The sequence below is a fragment of the Tachyglossus aculeatus genome, chromosome 22 (genome assembly GCF_015852505.1).
Source record: "Tachyglossus aculeatus isolate mTacAcu1 chromosome 22, mTacAcu1.pri, whole genome shotgun sequence".
Taxonomy (NCBI): domain Eukaryota; kingdom Metazoa; phylum Chordata; class Mammalia; order Monotremata; family Tachyglossidae; genus Tachyglossus; species Tachyglossus aculeatus.
In genome coordinates this window covers 6,625,141-6,637,933 of record NC_052087.1, presented here as the reverse complement: position 1 = coordinate 6,637,933, position 12,793 = coordinate 6,625,141, and the positions used below count along the sequence as shown (strand labels likewise).

At 44.0% G+C, this 12,793-nt stretch overlaps 1 protein-coding gene across 1 annotated transcript in view; it reads right to left on the bottom strand.

Annotated features, from left to right (window-relative positions):
- ELP4 (elongator acetyltransferase complex subunit 4) overlaps nucleotides 1–12,793 on the bottom strand; it is a 262,363-nt gene that overhangs the window by 218,065 nt on the left and 31,505 nt on the right. The window lies entirely within an intron of this gene.

The window sequence follows — 12,793 nt, the reverse complement described above, 5'->3', positions numbered from 1 at the left end:
ACAACCGCCATCATTATTAAACCCCATTTTCCAGATGAGGGAACTGAGGCACAGAGAAGCTAAGTGGCTTGCCCAAGGTCACACAGCAGACAAGTGGAGAGCTGGTATTACAACCCACGTCCTTTGACTCCTAAGCCCGAGCTCTTTCCTAGTGGAAAGCCATGCTGCTTCTCTAGGTGTGGACAAAGTGCAAAAAGAGCACACACGCTGCATTAATGAGCTCGTCTGCATTTCTTTGCTTGTTTTCCACCAAAAGCATATTTACAGAGGAACCACTTGTGCCCAGCGGGAGTGTGAAAATTCAAGACTAATCTTAGATTCAACCTCAGCAACCCCGCTAATTCATGCTAGTGAGCAGTACATCAAGGCTTCCTGCCTGCATGTCATGCTATGACACTGGCTCCACTGTGAACCCCCCCCCCCAACTCCTTATTGCCAGGAAACCTTCACCATGGCAACCTCAGCAACTCCTTCATCATTAACAGCTCGTTAATGATGTCCCCTAATTCTGTTTTTATTGTACTTTCCCAAGCGCTTAGTACTGTACTCTGCCCATAATAAGTGCTCAATAAATACCACTGATTATCAGTATGTGAGCATGTGTTGTGTAGAAGAGAACGACCCAAGGCACCTGGAAGCATGCACAAAACTAGAAGACACCGATCCAGTCATTTGAGGAGTTTAGACTCTAATGGTTAAGAGACAGTTACAAATTGAATAATTTTAAAAACAGCTATGCCTGATTTTAAAAAAAGCAAAACTGAATAAAGAAGAAATCATATGAGTGCTAAGGGTAGTTAATGGGATGACGTGAAAAGGGAGGTAGGGAATGATCAACACATGCCCCCTGGAAGAGGGTTTTTGTTTTTTGGAGGGGATTTTTGGGAGAGATTTAAAGGTGGGGAGGAAAGGAGCTGCCTAGGAGGGAAGGGAATGCACACTGGATTTGGGACTGAAGTCAGGAACAAAGCACAGTTGGCAGAAAAGAGCAAAAAGGTAAAAATGACGCGATCTTTCTCCACATCCTCCCTTGGCTTGACCAACAACATAACCAGGAGCATGTCCTAGTGGACACAGCAGGGGTTTGAGAGCCAGAGGAGCTGGGTTCTAATCCAGACTCTGCCAATTGCTTGCTATGGGTTGGTATCTTGACCTTGGACAAGTCACTTCACTTCTCTGAAGCAGCTTGGCTCCGTGGAAAGAGCACAGGCTTGGGAGTCAGAGATCCTGGTTTCTAATCCCGGCTCCACCGCTTGACAGCTGTGTGACTTTGGGCAAGTCACTTAACTTCTCTGGGCCTCAGTCACCTCATCTGTAAAATGGGGATTAAGATTGTGAGCCCCACGTGGAACAACCTGATCACCTTGTAACCTCCCCAGGGCTTAGAACAGTGCTTGGCATATAGTAAGCGCTCAACAAATGCCATTATTATTATTATTCTCTGTGCCTCAAGTTACCGCATCTGTAAAATGAGAATTAAATACTCCTTCCTCCAGTTTAGGCTGTGAGCCACATAAGGGACAGGGGCTTGTGACCAACCTGAGTATCTCGGCAGCGCTTAGAACAGTGCTTGACACACGGTACGTGCTTAACAAAAAAAAAAGGAGTCAACGTTTGTCTTTAAAGTACTCTGAGTCTGTTTATAGATTAGCCAAGGCTTATTATTTCTAGTATCACCACGAATGGTATTCATTGAGAGCTGTGTTTAGTACACTGTAATATTAATAATCCAGCACTGTAATAATAATATTAACTGAGCAACCACTGAGTTCAATGTGTGGTACTAAGGGAAAGTATTAAACAAAGAAGTGGGGTCTCTGCCCACAAACGACTTTCAATCTAATGGTCTTTGTTTTGATCTATTCCCCTTCCCCTACACTAGACACTGTAATAATAATATTAACTGAGCAACCACTGAGTTCAATGTGCGGTACTAAGGGAAAGTATTAAACAAAGAAGTGGGGTTCTCCGCCCACAAACGACTTTCAATCTAATGGTCTTTGTTTTGATCTATTCCCCTTCCCCTACACTAGACACTGTAATAATAATATTAACTGAGCAACCACTGAGTTCCATGTGTGGTACTAAGGGAAAGTATTAAACAAAGAAGTGGGGTTCCCTGCCCACAAACGACTTTCAATCTAATGGTCTTTGTTTTGATCTATTCCCCTTCCCCTACACTAGACTGTACAACTGGGAAGGCTTTTGGGTTACATAGTAGTACAGAGGAGGACTGTACACATCTCCTCAACAGAGAGCCACTGGGGCTTGTCTTACGCTGTCGAGTCATTCACTCATTCAGTCGTATTTATTGAGTGCTTACTGTGTGCAGAGCACTGTACTAAGCGCTTGACATCTCTCCCAGGACGCCCCACCTCTATCTGCAATCATTCTGGTAGTGAATCCACAGAGTGGTCTTGGTAAAAATACAGAAGTATTTTTGTACCAAAATACCACTGTCTTCCACATTACTTTCACGCAGTAAACTTGGGTCCCCGTCCTCAAAAAGCCCATGGTAATCATTCAAAGCAGGGAAAGGACTCAACACCATGACTGCTTCCCGGGCTCATGCCTAGGAAGGAAGCTTCTGGGCCTGGGGAGAGATTTGGCGAATGGGCAGGGCTTCGTTCCCTCTGTCACCTGAACTGAAATTTGATTTTGCAAGAGAACAAGTGGTTTGCTGCCAAAGTTTCTCTCTATGGAACAAACTCAGCTATCCAGCAGAAGACACATGGCAGACCCACACGGTGACACAAAGCGTCTTTGGTATATGAAGTTCAATAATAATAACTGGGGCATTTATTAAGTGCTTACTATGTACCAAGTACTGTACTAAGCGCTGGGGTACATATAAGATAATCAGGTCCCGCATAGAGCCCACAGTCTAAATAGGAGGGAGAATAGGTATCAGAACCTCACTTTGCATATGAGGGAACTGAGGCACAGAGAATAAATGACTCGCCCAAGGTCACATAGCAGAAAAGTGGGAGGACAAGAATTAGAACCCAGGTCCATGCCCTTTCCACGAGGCCAACTGCTTCAGGTAATGCTGCCTTTAGCAGATGCATTAAGCTTGGGGCATAAAAGGCCTCCATCTCCCTCTCCAGCCCATATCAATCAATCAATCAATCAATCAATCATATTTATTGAGCGCTTACTGTATGCAGAGCACTGTACTAAGCGCTTGGGAAGTACAAGTTGGCAACAACCCCCTCGGTATCCCCTCGGTAAATAAGATAAAGAAGCTCAATTCTTTCTAGGTGGAAGAGGGAGTGGAAGAGGGTTGGACTAGCTTCTACGGGTCCCCTCCTTGATTCACCAATAAAATAACTCTCCTAGGAAAATAATGCAAAATAAGGCACGGCACAGAAATTCTGAATTTGGTTTCCAGGATGCAGGTGGCGGCAGCTAACTGGGTGACCGATTTTAAAGTAGGGAGAAAGAAAACAAAACTGCAAGCGAATGTGAATTACAAACAACACATGATATTACCTGACAGGAAAGGGCTATTTTGCACTGTAGAATAATTATCAGCTCATCATTGATTCTAAAGTTAGACTTAATGATTTAATTGATGCTAAAGTACTACAAAAAAAAAGATTTTGAACCACATTCTTGGGGCTACAACAACAGAAAAAGCTCATTATAAATGGAACTAAGAAAAGAGATAGCTTTCTTCCCTAATCTGGGGAGAGAGCCAATGCCCGAATTCTCAACCCTCAAATGTTAAACCAAGATTACACAACTAATGAAAATGAATCTTGTTAGAGATGATGTCAAAAGGTCCTGGCCTTTGGATAAAGCCATCCAAACTATTTCATGCCTGTTGGCCTTCATGCCCATTTCTAAATTTAACCGGTATCATCCCATTCAATTTTGAGCAAAAACTCGGCCAAACTAGAATGGTGCTGAAAATCACGACGATGACACATGACACTGTCTAGTGTCACTGCATTTCATGCTGTTACAAGCTTTTTGGGGGGCTACTTTCAGAATCCTGCCATATCAGAAAACCAAACTGTCAGAGAGCAATCTAAATACAAATCATCTCACGGCCTGCTACAGTACTGGCAGGATTAAAGGAGTCTGCGGAAAGCCTTTACAAACAATGTATCTTGGATTGTTAAAGTCAACGCATCTGTAAGAATCCTTCAGTTCCTCAATTTGTCACCCACAGAATAGCTTTTTATTGATTCATTTCTAGGTCACTAAACTTTTGTTGTATTCAAAGGATCTAAAGTGCACCCATATGGAGCTTTTCTGATGCTGCCCATTGTTCATAGGTTCAGTAGTTACATTCCTGTTGAAGGCTGGAAGCCCTACTCTGATATAAAAAAAGGCAAAATATTATTGATTCAGGGATGCTTGCAGGACAATAATTCACTTCTGTTGTATGAGTAAAAATTTGCGAGTTGTTTAGTAATTCCCTAAAAAAATGATAGCAAGAAACTATAAACAAAGATAAAACAATCCTAATTATCTTTACTTTTCTATTCTATGGATCCAAGAAGGAAATGACCTCCTTTCCAGACCAGCCTTCCGGGATGAGGCATTTAGTCAAGGCTTCTAACCCAAAACGCCATCTCTACACTTACTTTGCTTCTATTCTGCAATTGTATTTCCATCTCTCGGCTCGTAGCTACATTCCCTGTTCAGATTAGGCAGGGAAGACACAAATAGAGCCCACTGTTGCGTAGGGACCGTCTCTATATGTTGCCAACTTGTACTTCCCAAGCGCTTAGTACAGTGCTCTGCACACAGTAAGCGCTCAATAAATACGACTGAATGAAACAGAGAATCACCTTGCAACCGCAAAGACGTCAATAATACTTTGGTCTCATTTAACAAGTGACGCTCTGGTCAACATCTTTCTCACCTTGCCCTCAACGTAAAATCTTTCTGACGATGTGATGACTGGTAGTGGCACATAAAACCGCGTGATGAAAAATGACCCCTTTATGTTTAACATGCTTCCTCTACCACAAAAAACCCGATCCAGTATTTCAGACAAATATCCCCTTTCTCCTGTTCAAAAAAAAAAAGCCAAAAGACAAACACAGCATTTAGTATATATCTGTTGTGTGGTAACACAGAGGAAAGCCAAGCCAAAAATGAGAAAACACGCTAATTCTCAATAATCGTGTAGATGCGTATGGACTACGGATATCATGGAGTCTCATATTTTGGATGTGAAAGAAGGTTTGGTACTTAAGTCCTTACTGTAAGTAAGGACAGGACTGTACTGTACTGTACTGTAAGTTTATTATGGGCAGGGAAAGTGACTGCTAATTCTGTTATATTGTACTGGTCCAAGAGCTTAGTACAGTGCTCTGCACATAGTAAGTGCTCAATAAATACGACTGATGATGACGATTGATTGAATTATCCTGTATTTAGCCCAGTGTTTAGCACAAATACGCTCTTACGAAATACGTTTAGTACTACTACAGGGCCTGCCAGCTACTGAGACTGCCTCTTGGCATCCAATTCTTGATGAAACCTCTGCTCAAGGAGAATAACAGCTTTCCCGCCAGCTATGTGCCAGACTGAAATGCTGATGACTGTACTCTTGCGGCACACAAGAAGTTATGCAGATAGCTCTAAACTGCTTTTCAGAGGCAGCTCGGCACTACCCACTGACGATAAGCGTATAGAAAAATGAGGGTATTTACAGGAGTACGCTGAAGCCCCCAGGAACCAGTTTAAAAAAAAAAAAAAGCACCAACCGCCTCCCACAAAATGACTGTCACTATGGGCATAGTGGCATGAATGATTTCAAAGTGGATGCTTTGCCTTCCCCCCACCCCTTTCAATGTGGAGCTCTTCACCTAAGAAGGTGTTAATATTGGCCTCTGTCTTTCCTGCCATTCACAGGGCTGGTAATGGGCTCGTCCCCCTCTCCATCCCCCCCATCTTACCTCCTTCCCTTCCCCACAGCACCTGTATATATGTATATATGTTTGTACATATTTATTACTCTATTTATTTATTTATTCATTTTATTCGTACATATCTATTCCATTTATTTTGTTAGTATGTTTGGTTTTATTCTCTGTCTCCCCCTTTTAGACTGTGAGCCCACTGTTGGGTAGGGACTGCCTCTATATGTTGCCAATTTGTACTTCCCAAGCGCTTAGTACAGTGCTCTGCACATAGCAAGCGCTCAATAAATACAATTGATGATGATGATGATAAGTATGAGTAAACAGAGCTGGGCAGGAACTTCTCACCTTCTCAAGCGGTGATTAACACGTTGGCATCTCCGCAGGAGAAAGCAATGACTGCACAGTGATTAGGTGGTTACTTGACTCAATATACAATAATTGTAGTATCTGTTAAGCGCTCACTATGTGCCAGGCACTGTACTAAGCACTGGGGTGGATACCGGCAAATTGGGTTGGACACAGTCCCTGTCCCAAGTGGGGCTCACAGTTTCCATCTCCATTTTACAGATGGGGTAACGGAGGCACAGAGAAGTGAAGTGACTTCCCCAAGGTCACACAGCACGCAGGTGGCGGAGCCGAGATTAGATTAGAATTAATCTAATTAATTAGATTAGATAAGATTAGAACCCTTGACCTTCTGATTCCCAGGCCCGGGCTCTATCCACCTATGCCACGTGCAAAGTGCTTCCTAAACAGTTTCGATCCGCTGGTCCCAGCTTGGAGAGAGTTTCCACCATAGTTGGGGCAACTTCGCTGGGGAAAACCCTCAGGTCTCCTCCGTTTTGGTGACTCCAGCCTGCTTGGTCATTGAAGGCCAGGGGAAGGGGAGCGAGAAGAGAGAGTTTGCAACATCTGGTAGCGATGACAGGACGGCCATCAAGCGCTTAGTACAGTGCTCTGCACACAGTAAGCGCTCAATAAATACGACTGAATGAAGGAATGACAGGGGACGCCAAATGGGAATGGGGAAGGAAATCTTTGGGACGGCCAGCATTCTCGGGGGCTGGAGCAGCTCCCCTAAATGTAGCAGCTTCCCCCCCAACCACCAGCTCCCCCCATTCAACGCCTGCCCATCTGCTTTCCCTTTTACCATTTTTAAAAATGGTATTTTCCAAGTGCTTATGATGTGCCAAGCAGCGCTTAGAACAGTGCTTTGCACATAAGTCTTTTAGACTGTGAGCCCACTGTTGGGTAGGGACTGTCTCTATATGTTGCCAATTTGTACTTCCCAAGCGCTTAGTACAGTGCTCTGCACATAGTAAGCGCTCAATAAATACGATTGATGATGATGATGATGATAGTAAGCGCTTAATAGATATCATCATCATCATCACTGTACTAAGCAAGGGTGCAGGTACAAACTAATCAGACTGGACACAGTCCATGTCCCACCTGGGGCTCACAGTTTTAAGCCCCATTTTACAGATGAGGGAACTGAGGCACAGAGAAGCGAAGTGACTTGCCCAAGGTCACTTTTTAGACTGTGAGCCCACTGTTGGGTAGGGACTGTCTCTATGTGTTGCCAATTTGTACTTCCCAAGCGCTTAGTACAGTGCTCTGCACATAGTAAGCGCTCAATAAATACGATTGATTGATTGATTGATTGAAGGTCACACAGCAGATATGGAGCAGAGCTGGGATTAGAACCCAGGTCCTTATGATTCCCAGGCCCGTGCTCTAGCCACTAAGCACCGCGGTTTTCACGTTCACTTTGCAGTCAAAGTTACGTTTACTTTCATAGCTCGTTATTTACTAGTCTATATGCAGGATGCCCTAGATACAATCGCTGGTTTTCATGGACAACTCAAAATTGAATGCTACCTAGGTGGATGCAGCTACAGGTAAAAGGAGAAAAATATGAAATCTACAGAACACGCTCTAAATAGGTGTGACTGCTGGGAAAGTGACAGTTTGGTGACCCCATTCAGGGCACACTGTGGCAGAGAACAAGCCTACCCGCTCCGCTGCATTGTACTCGGTACAGTGCTCTGCACGCAGAAACCACTCAACAAATACCATTGTTTGATTATAAAAGCCCAATATTTTCTATGGCTGTGGGACTTGGTTCTCGCCCAGAAGATATTTTCAACTTTCTGAGCTGGTTCCCCAGTTTTACCAACACTCACAATTCAAATGGCAGGACAAGATTGCCAACAGTGCGATTCTAGAATGCAACTAGCTCAGAGAAACCAACAATGAAGCAATGGCCACCCCGACACAAAAGTTGCCATTCAGGCATTCAGTGGCGAAAGAAATCCTACAACTTGCATTTTGGATCATTATAGTTGGCAAAGTACTGCTTAGTACCTTTCCAGAAGTTAGTCTTGTACATTAAAAAGGTGACAAAGTAAATTGAACTGACATGTGATGAATGCCCTCAATAATGCGATGAGGTTGACTAGCTAAGAAAATGACAGAAGTCAATTAAAAAAGGTAAAACTGCTTCAAGGCTTAAGTTCCACAAGTTCAGTCCTACCTAACAGAATGCAAAATTTGGCATTTTTCTGCCAAGCTCTTGAATTTATGACTATAAATTATGACTATATGACTATAAATTATGACTATAAACTATCGCTCCTCACAGGACAGCCCTGGAAACTGCTAATGACCCAAGAAGACCTCACTAAATGGTAAGCACAAGGTTCATTAACACACTTTTAACAGACAATCGCCAGAGAATAAAGTGAGCTCCGGTTAGCCCATCCTTCAAGTGGAAAAACCAGTGGAGTTCATGATCTACTGACGATCACCATTATCATCATCATCAATTGTATTTATTGAGCGCTTACTGTGTGCAGAGCATTGTACTAAGCGCTTGGGAAGTACAAATTGGCAACATATAGAGACAGTCCCTACCCAACAGTGGGCTCACAGTCTAAAAGGGGGAGACAAAACCAAACATACTAACGACGAAATGAAATGAAATATCTCCTGTGAAATGGCGAGAAAGAACAGAAGGGGACTGGCTTTGGCCGAAGAAAAGTGGCCCAACTGCTTGGTGGCCTAAAGGCAAAGCCTTTTCTGGCGACGCTTTGAACGTTAGAGTAATAATAACGATAACTGTGGTATTTATTAAGTGCTTACTATATGCCAAGCACTGTATTAAGCAGGGGGGATCATCAGGTCCCACACGTGGGACTCGGAGTAGGAGAGAGAAAAGATAATAATAATGATGATGGCATCTGTTCAGTGCTTACTATGTGCGAAGCACTGTTCTAACCGATGGGGAAGATACAAGGTGATCACGTTGTCATCATCATCATCAATCGTATTTATTGAGCGCTTACTGTGTGCACAGCGCTGTACTAAGCGCTTGGGAAGTACAAGTGGGCAACACATAGAGACAGTCCCTACCCGACAGTGGGCTCACAGTCTAGAAGACTGTCCCACGTAGGGCTCACGGTCTTAATCCCCATTTTACAGATGAGGTAACGGAGGCTCAGAGAAGTTAAGTGACTTGCCCAAGGTCACACAGCAGACATGTGGGGGAGCCAGGATTAGAACCCACGACCTCCGAGAACTCCCAAGCCCGCGCTCTTTCCGCTGAGCCACGCTGCTTTTCTGAGGTCCTGAATCGCCACTTTGCAAATGAGGGAACTGAGGCCCAGAGAATGAATGAATGAATGAATGATGGCATTTATTAAGCGCTTACTGTGTGCAAAGCACTGTTCTAAGCGCTGGGGAGGCTACAAGGTGATCAGGTTGTCCCGCGGGGGGGGCTCACAATCTTCATCCCCATTTTACAGATGACAGAGAAGTCAAGTGACTTGCCCAAAGTCATGCACCTGATAATTGGTGGAGCCGGGATCTGAACCCATGACCTCTGACTCCAAAGCCCCTGCTCTTTCCCACTGAGCCACGCAGGGAAGTGAAGTGACTCGACCGAGGTCACTCGGCAGACAAGTGGCTTTCGGGAATCCCATTTAGGAACACTGTTCACCCAGGGAGGTGGTTAGATAAAGGTGAGATGGAAATCGCTAGGCTTTCCGAAGGATCACGGGGCAGTCAAAGAGCCCTGGAGTCACCTCCCAGTAGTGTCTACAAGGGTTTAAAGCCCAACTGCAGCCCCCAGAACCAAATGGGGAGAGGAAACTGCCGCAGAGATCCCAATATTTCACCCAGTGGGACGGAAGCGCCCTTCTCGGGATCGCACCTGGAGAGTTTCCAGTCCTCCACCAGCCTCTGCTACGGGAGGGAGAGTCAAGCGGAGGCCTACCCATTCCATTCGGCTGCGTTTAGCCGTCTATTTTAAAGAGATTTATTTGCAGTTCTTGGAGGCAACAAGTCTGACTGATTTTGGTGTCCCTTTCAGCTGTAGGAGTCTGAACGAACTTGATTTTCTTTTGTACCTGTATATATGTTTGTACGTATTTATTTATTTATTTTACTTGTACATATCTATTCCACTTATTTTATTTTGTTAATATGTTTGGTTTTGTTGTCTGTCTCCCCCTTCTAGACTGTGAGCCCACACTGTTGGGTAGGGGCTGTCTCTATATGTTGCCAACTTGCACTTCCCAAGCGCTTAGTCCAGTGCTCTGCACACAGTAAGCGCTCGATAAATACGACTGATTGACTGATTGATTCCTAGCTGGGGCGGTGGCTAGTGAGTGGACGGCAATCTGCTACAAATTAAGACTCACCTGGGCTGGGCGGCAGCGGCCTGGGAGAGAGTCGAAGGCAGAGACTCGAGTTTACCGTGCGGAAGAAGGCAACGGTACACCATTTGCAGATTTTTACCGAGAAAACTCCACGGATACACTACCGGAATGATTGTAGATGGAGGCGGGACATTCTGGGAGAGATGTGTCCATTCTTTTTGACTGTGAGCCCACTGTTGGGTAGGGACTGTCTCTATATGTTGCCAATTTGTACTTCCCAAGCGCTTAGTACAGTGCTCTGCACATAGTAAGCGCTCAATAAATACGATTGATGATGATGATGATGATGGGTCAGAGACGACTTGACCACATAAGACAGGACAAGGACGGAAGCACCCCTGGCTTTCGGATGAGGACCCCAAACAAATAAAGGGATCATTTCGGATTCAGATAAATAGTCTCCCTCTTGAAGCTGGCTCTAGGGATCGTATAGAAATCTTTCCCCCTTTCCCCTCCCTTAGCTTGGAGGAAAGTGCATCCCTCAGCCCATGGTCAAAGACCAGGATGACAGGGATACAGGGCCACCATTCATTCATTCATTCATTCATTCATTCATTCATTCAATCGTATTTAGTGAGCGCTTACTGTGTGCAGAGCACTGTACTAAGTGCTTGGGAAGTACAAGTTGGCAACAGATAGAGATGGTCCTTACCCATCAGCGGGCTCACAGTCTAGAAGGGGGAGACAGACAACAAAACAAGGCATATTAACAAAATAAAATAAATAGAATAGTAAATATGTGTAAATAAAATAAATAGAGTAATAAAGAAATATGTACAAACATATATACAGGTTCTGTGGGGAGGGGAAGGAGGTAAGGAGGGGGAGATGGGGGGGGGCCTTAATACTCTCCCAAGGGCTTAATACAGTGCTCTGCACAGAGTAAGTGCTAAATAAATACCAATGACTGATCATTTGGTATTTATTGAGCGCTCCCAGGCACATTTCCTCTTTTCCTCCCCATTCACCCTGACCCCAGGAGAGGATGCTAGAAAAGGGGAGAATAGGGGATTATTCTGCCTTCATTTCAGCCCCACATACAAGTGAGGCAGATTTGGGTGTGGGGGACTTCAGGGCACAACCGACACCACATTGACACGTGAGAAACCGGGATGTCTGCTCTTAGCTTCGGGTGAAAAAATATACACTTTTTAAATACAGTAGAAGTCAATTTTAAAACAAGTTCAATCAGCATTCAAGCTCCTGTGTTTGTAAATTTCTTGTCAGGAGTATAAAGAGCCAGTAAAATCCTGTCATGAAGCTGATAAAGGCAAGGTTTTCACAGGGTTGAAACTGTCAGGGTTAAACTTCCTAGAATAATTCTTAAATTATACAGAGCAAATGTTTTCAGAGATCAATCTCTAAGGCAAGAAATGTTGAAAACTTCCTAGAATAATTCCTAAATTATACAGAGCAAATGTTTTAAGAGATCAATCTCTAAGGCAAGAAATGTTGAATTACTGTTAGTTTAGCTCCCTGTTCAAATTAAATGCTCATTGTCATTATTTGACACACATTACCTGGTTAATTTAGCCAGGTAATAGTAGATTGAAAGATTGAAACTTTTTATGTACACAGAATGATTCTAAGGGTAAAACAGTAGGCCTTCTAACAATCCTGATTAGCTTGTATCTTCCCCGGCTCTTAGTACAGTGCCTGGCACATAGTAAGTGCTTAACAAAGGCTATAAAAAAAATACATGAAGTGACGATCCAAAAAGGGGTGGATTGCCTTTCCTATTTTGCGTTTCTCACCAAGTGGAAAGAATGGCCTAGTGGAAAGAGCTCAGGCTTGGAAGTCTTCTCTTCTCCCAACTGTAAGCTTGCTGTGGGCAGGGAATGTGCCTGCTGTTGTCTGGCATTGTCCCATGCACTTAGTACAGTGCTCTGCACACAGTAAGCGCTCAATAAATACGATTGAACGAATTAATGAATGAATCCCGGCTTCCCTGCTTGTCTGCTGTGTGATCTTGGGCAAGTACCTTAACTTCTCTGAGCCTCAGTGTTCTCGTTGGTAAAATGGAGACTAAATCCTACTCCTTCCTACTTAGACTGTGAGCCCCATGTGGGACAGGAACTATGCCTGACCAGATTATCTTGTATCTATCCAGTGCTTAGCATAGTGCTTGGTGCACAGAAGTACCTCAGAAATACATAATAAAGGTGGGGATCCATCAATTATTGGCAT